The sequence below is a fragment of the Enhydra lutris genome, unplaced genomic scaffold (assembly GCF_002288905.1).
Source record: "Enhydra lutris kenyoni isolate GAN:26980312 unplaced genomic scaffold, ASM228890v2 scaffoldscaffold41, whole genome shotgun sequence".
NCBI lineage: Eukaryota > Metazoa > Chordata > Mammalia > Carnivora > Mustelidae > Enhydra > Enhydra lutris.
The window spans coordinates 296,701-309,427 of record NW_019154125.1 but is presented as its reverse complement, the minus strand read 5'-3'; positions in this window follow the sequence as shown (position 1 = coordinate 309,427).

Below are 12,727 nucleotides of genomic sequence, written 5' to 3'. Positions count from 1 at the left end.
AGAATTACCACTTGGAAGAGAGCCATCCACCCATCATGAATATTTGTTTCAGACTTTGCATGAGCAAAGTAAATTCTTCAGTTATGTTTAGCAGCTAGCTTTGTCCTAAACAAAACATTTGGCATTGATACAACAGATCTCAGAGCTTAAAAAGCCCAGAGTCTCCTGCATAATACATATCAAAATCTGTAATCATCTTGTCTGCTTATTTGTTTATTGATTGATTATGTTTCCCTGGTAAGAGCAAGGACCTCGTCTGTCTATTCACTTCTCTATGCCTAGCATCTAGTATAGTCACTAGCATAGAGAAGATCTTTAGAATGAGCTTGAATAGAAACTTGGTTGAATGAAAGATACTGGACCTAAGTCAGGAATGATCCTTGTGAAATGATCCTGTGGAGCTTAGCATATATGGTAAAGAAAAAGAATATTAAGTAAATCACTAGTGAATGTATAATTACAAATGTGTTAAGTATGATTACAAAATAGAGTGCTATGAGGAGATCTTTAGATTTTAGATTCAGGGTTGGCTATCATTAAGAAGTAACATTTAAACTGAAACCTGAAGGAAGAGTAAAAATTAGCCAAGCGAAGACAGGCAGTCTTTTGGGGTAAGGGGGAAGTTTGGCAAGTTTCAGGAACCAAAACAAGGCAGTGTGGCTGATAGTTATCAAGGCAAAACCGTGCCAGTAAAGATAAAAGAGGGAACTAGGCACCAAACCATATAGAACCTTATAGGCCATGGTAAGGGTTCAGGATTATTTCATTCCAATAGCAGTAGAAACCTGTTGAAGACTTAAGTAGGGAGTAAAGTAAAAGTGGGAATCTAAAAGTAGTCCCTCTGTTGTGTGGAGAATGGATCGGAAAGGGACAAGAGTGGATATAGGCAGAAAGTGAGAATGTGATTACAACAGAGCATCATGGAGTGGGCTGGGGTCCAGAACCAACATGCAGGATTTTAGAGCTCATGTCCTGGACAAAGATGGCAAATGGGGCTGAAGTCCAGGGCCAACAGCTGCCCAGGGGAAGGGAATCCTTTTTCTAACTTGTATAAACATTAGACCAGTGGTGTCTGAGTGATGGCCATGGAGATGGAGCAAAGTGGACAGATTTGAGATACATTTTGGTAGCAGAATGGACAGGACTTAGTAATGAACTGGAGTGAAGATAAGTGGAAGAAAGAAGTCACAAATGAATGTCATGTTTCTGACCAGAGCCAGAGAATGAGTAGAAATGCTGTTTGTGGAGATGACCTAGACTGGGATAGGAACAAATTCGAGGGCAAGGACACAATTTTTAGTTTTAGAACAATTGACTGCTCTGTGATACAACCTAACCCTCTCAAAAGGAATGGCATGCATCCTTTCTCCCAGAGGACAATTCATCTTCCTCCTTTGCTGAATTTAGGGCTTCCACCCAAAGCGGGTAGTGATGGGGGCAGGCAGTATGCAGCCTTGGGAGGTAGGCATTCTCACTTAACTTGAAATTCAGTACAATAACTCTGACCTGCCTGGAACAACAACAACAACAAAAGATAAGACTCTAAAAGAAAGATGTCCTTGGAAGAAAAGGGGGGCAGGTAATATTTTTAGTCTGTTATTCACAAGGATGGGGGAGATGGAGAAGGGGAAGGGGTTCCAGGCTCAGGCAATTTTTACACAAAATGTTAAGTGTATTTTCATGTACATGTTTCCTTTATTGCTGCTTGATGTTTATCTAGCCTATTTAAATAAATTCAATCTCAGTATTAACTTACATTTGACCATTGCTATTTTTAAAACATTCAATTTCTTCTGAAATACCTATGATTCTCTAAATTTTAAAATATGGTTTTCTTATACGATTGTTTTTCCTGAGTCCATTTTTACCCCTCAGTCTACAGTCTCACCTTCTATCACTTAATTGCCCCTCATCATTTTCTCTTTCATCTATAACTTTGCTGTGGTGGCTGCCTTTTCTCTTTAGATAATATTCCCCCTTTGATTCCAAAGAGTCAAATAATATCAAACAATAAAAGACTTTGACCTGGGTTTTAGCATCTTGGTTGGTGTGCTTTATCATCATCCTTTTATTTATTTCTAATTTTTTTAAAAAAAGATCTATTTATTTATTGGGGGGCATGAATGGGGGAGGGGCAAAAGGAGAAGGAGAGTGAGAATCTCAAGCAGACTCCCCACTGAGCCTCATATGGGTCTTGATTTCATAACCCAAGATCATGACCTGAGCTGAAATCAAGAGTCCAACTCTTAACCAGCTGAGCCACCCAGGCACCCCATCATCCTTTTAAATATAGATAGAAGTTTGGTGTAGCATGAAAATTAAATAAAATTCGAATATAATTTTAATTAAGTCTTGGGCACATCTGATTGTGGTTAAAAGCCAATATTTGTTAACACCAAAAATAACATCATGTTCAATTGACTAAAAAAAAGTAGTCTTTCACATAATCTCTAAATTCTATTAGCTTTCAAAACATTCCATCATCTGACCCTTCTGAATCTGCCAACTAATTTCTCTATAGTAATAAATATTTATATAGAGCTTATTATGAGCCAGGCATAGTAACCCAAATGAAGAAGTTTCCATTATTATCCCTGATTTGTAGATGAAGAAACAGAGAGTTTAGACAACTTGTCCAGGCATACAATTTATAAGTGGTGGCGCCAGGATTACAGTTTGGAAAGTTTGGCTCCAGAGCCCATAAGCTCTATTCCTTCTCTGAACAGTCTGTTCTTGTAACCTTCCCTGCCTACTCTCTCCTCTCCTGAAATACAAAGTTCCAGCCCTTTCTTCCTGCAAATCTTCCTTCTATCCCCACACCACATACCCACACAAACACCAAGCTCTTCTGTACCTGCATGCCTTTGTTCATTCTTCAGCACCCACCAGAGCACCCACTACCACTTTCTTTTGTTTGCTCTCCTCACCAGCTTCCCAACTTTCAAAACTTCATTAAAATCCATCACCTTCTAAGTTTTCTATCTCCAACAGCACCAATCCCTCCCTCCTCTCCTTATAAAGCATCATCTACCTCACACTTTATACCTAATTCTATATCCATAGTAGTGTTTAATGAGACCACATTTTTAAAGACCAGGGATATAAGGAAAGATTAAAGCAAGCAACTTAATAAAAGTTGAGGAACACTGGTTAAATAGAACCTTATCAGTTTTGCTGAGACCATAACAATGACATGACTACAAGACCGCATCCAAAGTAAGTCCAGTCTGCTTTCTTGCTTTTCATGTGAACAGGCTTATAAGTTAATGTGATACATTCCTCTTTTATCAGTCAGCTTCTTTTAATCTTGTTTATTAGGGAAGTAAGTGAATAGTGTCTTCAAACTCAGAGGTCCTGCTCATTGTTCTGCAGAAAAACTATCAATACACTGGACAGGGCAGACAAAGGGAGAGCATGGTATATTGAAGAATTTGATTTAGAAAGAAAACAGGAGTAAGCACATTTTTATTAAATAAGAGACTACATTATGGTATTTGATAATCACAGTGAAGTTTAAAAAAATAGAATGCTGCAGAGAAAAGTTACAAATCTAGAGCAGGAAGTTGGAAGTAATAGAATTTTTCGTGAATTTTAAATAATCAATTATAATGTTTTACAGAGTAATAAAACTGAAAGCATTAGCACTTAAACTTCTTTAAAAATCTCTAAGTTACATAATTCTGTAGAGGAGTGGAAAGTACTTACTAATAATCCATGATACTATTCTCTCTTTCCTGTATACATAGTTACAAATTTTCCAGTAAAATCTGGATGATAGCTGATGATAGCTACCACAAAGTAGGTGTTGACTTTATATGAATCCCTTGCCTTAACTCATTTAATCCTTAAAACAACTCAGCCATGTGTATGGTATTATTCCTATTTTACAAATGAGGGGGGAAAATATTACGGAAGTTAATTGCCCAGGGTTACAGAACCAAACATATCTGTCGCTTGTCAAAGTTCACGCATGCTCTTAAACACTGAGCTATCCTGTGTTTAGTCACATATATGTATACATCCATTTGAAAATGCTTTTTCACTAATACTGTGCCAAAATTAAAGTAGGACCATATCTTTTCTTTCCTTTGAAACTATTTTCACCAATTAATACACTGATATAAATGGACATTAATTTTCTGGAGGTCCCTTTTTTTTTTTTTTAATTAGAAATGGGAATTTTTAGGGCACCTGGGTGGCTCAGCAGGTTAAGCCTCTGCCTTCAGCTCAGGTCATGATCTCAGGGTCCTGAGATCAAGCCTCACATCGGGCTCTCTGCTCCGTAGGAAGCCTGCTTCCACCTGCCTCTCTGCCTACTTGTGATCTCTGTCTGTCAAATAAATAAAAACTTAAAAATCTTAAAAAAAAAAGAAATGGGAATTTTTTTTTAAGATTTTATTTATTTATTTGACAGATAGAGATCACAGGTAGGCAGCGAGACAGGCAGAGAGAGAGGAGGAAGCAGGCTCCCTGCTGAGCAGAGAGCCCGATGTGGGGCTCGATCCCAGGACCCTGGGATCATAACCTGAGCCGAAGGCAGAGGCTTTAACCAGCTGAGCCACCCAGGTGCTCCCAGAAATGGGAATTTTTATAAAAAGCCTGCCTTTTAAAGAAATTGAAATGTAGTTTGAAACTTTCTAGAAAAAAAAATCTCTAAGCCCAGTAAGTTTTACTCATGAATTCTATAGACATTTAAAGAAGAAAAAACACCAACCCCATCTCTTTCAGAAAATAGAAGATGGAACAATTCTCAACTTATTTTATGAGACTAGCATAACCCTGAAATCCAAACTCCATAAGCAGTACAAAAAAAGAACTACAGACCAATATCCCCTAAGAATGTAAATGTAAAAATATAAAATATTGGCAAATCAAATTCAGCAATATATAAAAAAATAATATGCCATAACCAAAGGAGGGAAGGTGGGGGTTCATCTTGGGAATGCAGACCTGTTCAGTATTAGAAAATCAAGTGATGTAATTGACCACACTGGGAAACTAAAAGTAACTATATGATTATATGAATTGATAGGAAAAAACATTTGACAACATTCAACATTTATTCACGGTAAAAGCTCTCAGCAAACATTCTCACCCTGATTAAGGACACTTAAAAAGAAAGAACAAATATAATAAAAGAAAGGCAACATCATACTCAGTCGTGACAAAATTCGATGGTGAAACATTGAATGGTAAGATCAGAAACAAGGCAAGGATGTCCATGCTCACTACTCCTATTCAATATCATACTGGAAGTTCTGGCCAATACAATAAAGCAAGGGAAAGAAAAGGCATGCAGATTGAAATGTGGGAAACAAACTGTTCTCACTGACAGTCAACATAATTTTCTATATAGAAAATCCAAAGGAATCTATCCAAACTCCTAGAATTTATGATAACTAAGTTAAACAAGGCCAGAATATAAAGTCAATGCATAAAAATCTATTGTATTTTTATACATTATCAATGTACAATTTGAAACCAAAATTTTAAAAATACCATTTACAACAGAGTCAAAAAATGAAATGTTCGGGCGCCTGGGTGGCTCAGTGGTTGAGGCCTCTGCCTTCGGCTCAGGTCATGGTCCCAGGGTCCTGGGATGGAGCCTCACGTAGGGCTCTCTGCTCAGCAGGGAGCCTGCCTCCTCCTCTCTCTCTCTCTGCCTGCCTCTCTGCCTGCTTGTGATCTGTCTGTCAAATAAATAAAAATCTTTAAAAAAAAAATGAAATGTTCGACTATAAATCTAACAAAATATATACAGGATCCTATGCTGAAAACAAGATGGTGATGAAGGAACTCAAAGAAGACCTAAATAAATGAAAAAATAAAAGGTGAAACATACCAAGTTACAAAAATTTTTGTTTTTTTTTAACTTTTTATTTTAATTCCAGTTAACATACAGTGTTATATTAGTTTCAGGTGTAGAATATAGTAATTTGACTGTTCCATGCATCACTCAGTGCTCATCACAACAAGTGCGCTCCTTAATCCTCATCACCTATTTAACTCATCCCCCCACCCCCTCTCTGGTAACCATCAGATTGTTCTCTATAATTAAGTTTGCTTGTCTCAAAAGAATTTTTTTTTCCTATGATGAAAACTTTTAAGATTTACTCTGTTGGCAATTTTCAAATATACACTATAATATTATTAGTTATAGTCACCATGCTGTATATTACATCTCCATGACCTATTTATGCTGGAACTTTGTACCTCTTGACCCCCTTTACCTGTTTTGCCCATACCCTAACCCCCTCTACCCTAGGAACTTCCATTCTATTCTCTGTATCTATGAGGGTTTTGTTGTTGCTGTTGTTGCTTGTTTTGTTTTCTAGATTTCACATAATATTTTGGTTTCTCTTATTTCACTTAGCATAATACCCTCAAGGATCATCCCTGTTGTCAAACATTGCAAGATTTCATTCTTTTATATGTCTGAGTAGTTTTCTACTCTGTGTGTGTGTGTGTGTGTATACACATCTTCTTTATCCATTCATCCATCAGATAAATAATGTGCAATGAATATAATATAGCATATATCTTTTCAAATTAGTATTTTTGTTTTCTTTGGATAAGTATTGAGAAGTGAATTTATGGATTGTATGGTAATACTATCCTTTTCTACCTTTAATTTTTTGAGAAGCCTCAATTTTTGAGGAGCCACCAGGCTCCATACTGTTTTTCCATAGTGCTTCACCAATTTTCATTCCCACCAAGAGTGTACAAGGGTTCCCTTTTTCCACGTCCTTGCCAATACCTGTTATTTTTTCTCTCCCTCTCTCTTTTTTTTTAGTAATAGCCATTCTAGCAGGTGAGAAGTAGTGTCTCTTTGTGGTTTTGATTTGCATTTCCCTGATTTTTAGTGATGTCAAACATCTTTTTATGTGCCTGTTAGCCATCTGTAGGTCTTCTCTGGAAAAATATCTATTCAGATCCTCTGCCTATTTTTTTAACCAATTTTTTTTTTTTTTTTTTGCTATTGAGTTATATAGTTTTTTTATATATTTTAGATAATAATGTCTTACTGGATATATGATTTGTAAATCCTCCCTCCCATTAAGTAGATCACCTTTTCATTTTGTTGATGGTTTTGTTTGCTGTGCAGATGCTTTTTATGTAGTCTCACTTGTTTATTTTTTGCTTTGATTGCCTTTGCTTTTAAAGTCCGTTCTATAAAGTCATCACCAAGACAAAGGTCAAGGAGCTTACTGCCTATGCTTTCTTCTGGGAGCTTTATAGGTTTTCAGGTGTTACATTGGTGTCTTTGAGTTAATTTTTGTGTATAGTCTAAAATTATAGTCTAGTTATATTCCTTTGCATGTGGCTGTCCAGTTTTCCCAAAACCAAATATTAAAGAGAAGGTCCATTCCCTATTGCTTATTCTTGTTCCTTTGTTGTAAATTAATTGGCCAAACATACATAGTTTTCTTTCTGGGCTCTCCACTCTTTTCTGTTGTTCTGGGTGTCTGTTTTTGTGTTAATACTGTTGGCAATACCATACTGTTTTGATCACTTTAGCTTTGTAATATAGTTTGAAGTCAGGGAGCATAATGCTTCCAGTTGTGTTCTTCTTTCTCAAGATGACTTTGGCTATTTAAAGTCTTTTGTGATTCTGTGCAAATTTTAGGATTATTTGTTCCATTTACATGAAAGATGTCATTGGGATTTTCATGGGGATTGCACTGTAGATTGGGTGATATGGACATTTTCACAAAATTAATTCTTCAAATCCATGAGCAGGTAATATCCTTATACTTGTGTCCTCTTCAATTTCTTTAATCAATGTCTTATATTCTCTGGTGTGCAGGTCTTTTGCCTCTTTGGTAGAATTGATTCCTAAGTATTTTTTTGTTTTTGTTTTTGGTTTTTGCTTTCATTTTATTGTGTTATGTTAGTACCATACAGTACATCATTAGTTTTTGATGTAGTTTTCCATGATTCATTGTTTGCGTATAACACCCAGTGCTCCTGCAATCCATGCCCTCCTTAATACCCATCACCAGGCTCACCCATCCCCCCAACCTCCTACCTTCTAAAACTCTCCATTTGTTTCTCAGAGTCCATAGTCTCTCATGGTTGTCTCCCTAGGTATTTTTAAATGCAGTTATAAATGGAATTGTATTCTTAATCTCTCTTTCTGGTACTTCATTGTTAGTGTATAGAAACACAATAGATTTTTGCATGTTGATTTTGTACCATATGACTTAACTGAATTCATTTGTTAGTTGTTACAGTATTTTGGTGGAATTTTTAGATTTTCTATATGAAAAAGATACTGTCTGCAAATAGTGGCAGTTTTACTTCTTCCTTACCAATGTGGATGCCTTTCATTTCTTTTTCTTGCCTAATTGCTCTGGCTAGAATTTCCAATACTATGTTGAATAAAGGTGGTGAGAGTGAGCATCCTTGTCTTGTTCCTAATATTACAGGAAAAGTTTTCAGCTTTTCGTAGTAGGATATTAGCTGTGTGCTTAACATATATGGCCTTTATTATGTTGAGGTATGTTTTCTCTCTATGTACCTATGAATTTTGTTTGTTTGGAGGGTTTTTATCACAAATGAATATTGAATTTTGTCAAATATTTTTTTCTGCATCTATTGAGATAATGATTTTTAGCCTTCATTTTGTTAATGTGGTCTATAATATTGATTGATTTGTGGATGTTGAACTATTCTTGAATCCCAGGAATAAATCCCATTTGTCATGATGTATGATTCTTAAGCATTATTGTCGAATTCAGTTTGATAATATTTTATTGAAGATTTTTTGCACCTATCATCTATATTCACAAGGGATATTGACCTGTACCTACCTTTTTTTTTTTTTTTTTTTTTTTTTTTTTAGTGTTCTACTTTTGGCATCAAAGTAATGCTGGCCTTGTAAAATGAATTTGGAAGCATTCCCTCCTTTACAATCTTTTGGAATAGTTTGAGAAGGAGTACTAAATATTCTTTAAATATTTGGTAGAATTAACCTGTGAAACCATCTGGTTCTGGAATTTTGTTTGTTAGGAGGGTTTTGGTTACTGATTCAATTTCATTACTAGTAACCAGTCGTTTAAATTTTCTATTTTTTCCTGATTCATATTGCAAGATTTTAGGTTTCTAAGTATTTATCCATTTCTTCTCCAATTTGTTGGCATGTAGTTGTTCATAATAGTCTCTTATGATCCTGTATATTTCTGTCATATGAGTTGCAATTCTCTTTCATTTCTGATTTTGTCGATTTGAACCCCCTCTTTTCTTTCTTGGTGAGTGTAGGTAAGTTTGATGATAAAATCCAAAGAACCAACTCTTAGATCCATTGGCCTTTTTGAACTTTATTTCATTTACTTCTGCTCTAACTTCTTCTAACTTTGGCCTTCATTTCTTATTCTTTTTCTACTTATTTTATGTATAAAATTAGAATGCTTGAGATTTTTCTTGCTTCTTTTTAAGATTTTATTTATTTTTTTGAAGGGGAAAGAGAGAGAGAACAGGCAGGGGGAGTGCCAGGGAGAAGCGGACTCCCTGCTGAGCCCCCATGCAAGGCTTAGTCTCAGGGATTATGACTTGAGCCTAAGGCAGATGCTTAACAGACTGAGCAACCCAGGTGCCCCAGTTTTTCTTGTTTCTTGAGGTAGGCCTGTATCACTCTGAACTTTCCTCTTAGCTTTTGCTGCATCTCATAGATTTTGGAAAGTGGTACTTCCATTTTCATTTACTTAAGGTATTTTTAAATTTATCCTTTGACTTCTTCATTGACTCATTGGCTGTTCAGTAACATGTGGTTTAATCTCCCCATATGAAGGATTCTTACAGTTTTTGTCTCATAATTGACTTCTAATTTGAAACCATTGTTGTTGGAAAAAATGCTTATATGATTTCAATCTTCCGAAATTTATTGAGACTTGTTTTATAGCTTAACAGATGATCCATCTGGAGAATCTTCCATGTGCACTTGAGAAAAATGTTTATTCTGCTGCTTTTTGATAGAATGTTCCATATCTGTTAGATCAGATGTATGTCTAATTATCATTTAAGGCCAGATTTTTCTTATTGGTTTTCTGTCTGGATAACCTATCCATTGATGTAAGTGGGATATTAATGTCCCCTATTATTGTGCATTGTCAATTTTTCCCTTTATGTCTGCTAATGTTTGCTTTTTATATTTAGGTGCTTTTATGTTGGGTGCATAGATATTTACAAATGTTATGTCCTCTTACTGGATCGGCCCCCTTATATTGTGTAATAATCTTTTTTTTGTATTTTATAACAGTCTTTGTTTTAAAGCCTATTTTGTCAAAGTACAGCTACCCCAGTTCTCTTTTTGTTTGTTGTTGTTTTTTTTCATCTTTACCATTTGTGTGGAACATTTTTTCCCACACCTTCACTTTCTTTTCTTTTTTTTTTTTTTTTAAATTTTATTTATCTGTCAGAGAGAGAGAGAGCGAGCACAGGCAGACAGAGTGGCAGGCAGAGGCAGAGGGAGAAGCAGGCTCCCCACAGAACAAGGAGCCCGATGTGGGACTCGATCCCAGGACGCTGGGATCATGACCTGAGCCGAAGGCAGCTGCTTAACCAACTGAGCCACCCAGGCGTCCCAACTTTCTTTTCTTTTTAACATTTTATTTATTTGTCAGAGAAAGAGACAGCTAGAGAGGGAACACAGCACGGGGAGTGGGAGAGGGAGAAGCAGGCTTCCAGCTGAGCAGAGAGCCCGATGCAGGGCTGGATCCCAGGACCTTGGGACCATGACCTAAGCCAACGGCAAACACTTAACGACTGAGCCATCTGGGTGCCCCATACCTTCACTTTCAATCTTGTGTATCCTTACATCTGAAGTGTGTTATTTATAGGAAGCATTTAGGTGGTTATTTTGGTTTTTTTTTTTTTTAATCCATTCAGCCACTCTATGTATTTTGATTAGAAAATAGTCCATTTGCATTTAAGACAATTATTGATAGCTATGTACTTACTTCCTTTTTGTTCATTGTTTTCTGACTGTTTTGCAATTCCTCTTATTTCCATTTTACTTATCTTGCTTTCTTCCCTTGTGGTTCGATGACTTTCTTTAGTGATAAGCTGAAATTCTTATTTTTTTTTAAAGATTTTATTTATTTATTTGACAGAGGGAGAGAGATCACAAGTAGGCAGAGCAGCAGGCAGAGAGAGGGGGGGAAGCAGGCTCCCCACTGAGCAGAGAGCCCGATGTGGGTCTCGATTCTAGATCATGACCTGGGTTGAAGGCAGAGGCTTAACCCACTATGCCACCCAGGTGCCCCTTAAATTCTTTTCTTATTATCTTTTGTGTATCTATTATAGGTTTTTGCTTTGTGGCTACCATAAGGCTCACATATAACAGCCTTTAATGTATAAGTCTATTTTAAGTTGATAGCAACTTAAATTTGAACACATTCTAAGACTCTACATTTTTACTCTCCCCCTCCCATGTTTTATGTTTGATGTCACATATTACATCTTTTTTATGTGTCTACTTTTTTATGTGTCTACTTTTGTGTCCACTTTAACTAATTATATTAATTATTTTTACCGCCTTTGTCTTTTATTTATTTATTTATTCATTTATTTAAAAGATTTTATTTATTTATTTGACAGACAGAGATCACAAGTAGGCAGAGAGGCAGGCAGAGAGAGAGAGAGAGAGGGAGACGTAGGCTCCCTGCTGAGCAGAGAGCCCGATGTGGAGCTCGACCCAGGCCCTGGGATCATGACCTGAGCGGAAGGCAGAGGCTTTAACCCACTGAGCCACCCAGGTGCCCCTGCCTTTGTCTTTTAACCTTCACACTAGCTTTATAAGTGATTAACCCATAACTTTACTATATATTTACCTTTATCCCTGACATTTATACTTTCATATCTTTTCTTGTTACTAATTAATGCCATTTCTTTTCAGCTTACACAGGTCCCTTTGACATTTCTGGTAAGTCTATTTTAGTGGTGATAAACTCCCTTGGCTTTTGCATGTGTGGAAAACTTAATTTCTTCTTCTAATCTGAAAGATGATCTTTCTGGGCAGAAGGGTCTTCATTCTAGCACTTGGAATGCATTGTGCCATTCTCTTCTGGTAGGCAAAGTTTCCATTGAAGAATCCACTGGAAATCTTATCAGGGTTCTCTTGTATGTAAAAAGTTGTTTTTCTCTTACTGCTTTTAAGATTCTCTTTAACTTTCAACTCTTTCATTACAGTGTGTTTTTCTGTAGATCTCTTTGGATTCATCTCATTTGGAACTTTCAAGGATTCCTGGATCTGGATGTCTTTTTCCTTCCCCAATTCAGGCAAGTTTTCAGGCATTATTTTTTAAGTAAGTTCTCTGGCCTTTTCTGTCTTCTCCTGGGACCTCTATAATGTGAATGTTATTCTGCTCTAGGTCCCTTAAGCTGTCTTTACTTTTCAAATTCTTTTTTCTTTTTGCTGTTCTCTTTGGGTGAGTTCCACTGCCCTCTCTTCTAGATCGCTGATTCTTTCCTCTACTTCATCTAGTCTTCTGTTGAATTTCTCTAGTGAATTTTGGTGTTCAATTATTGTCTTCTTCAAGTGCTGTGACTTCTTTGTGATACTTTCTTACATTTTCTGTCTCTTTGAAGTTCTCATCTATTCTTCTCATGAATTTGGTGAGCATGTTTTTGACCAGGTTTTCTCCCTAAGTTTTATCTTGTTCTATATTTGGAACATATTCCTTTCTTTCCTTCTTCTGCTTGCCTCTGTTTCTCTGTATGAAGTGAA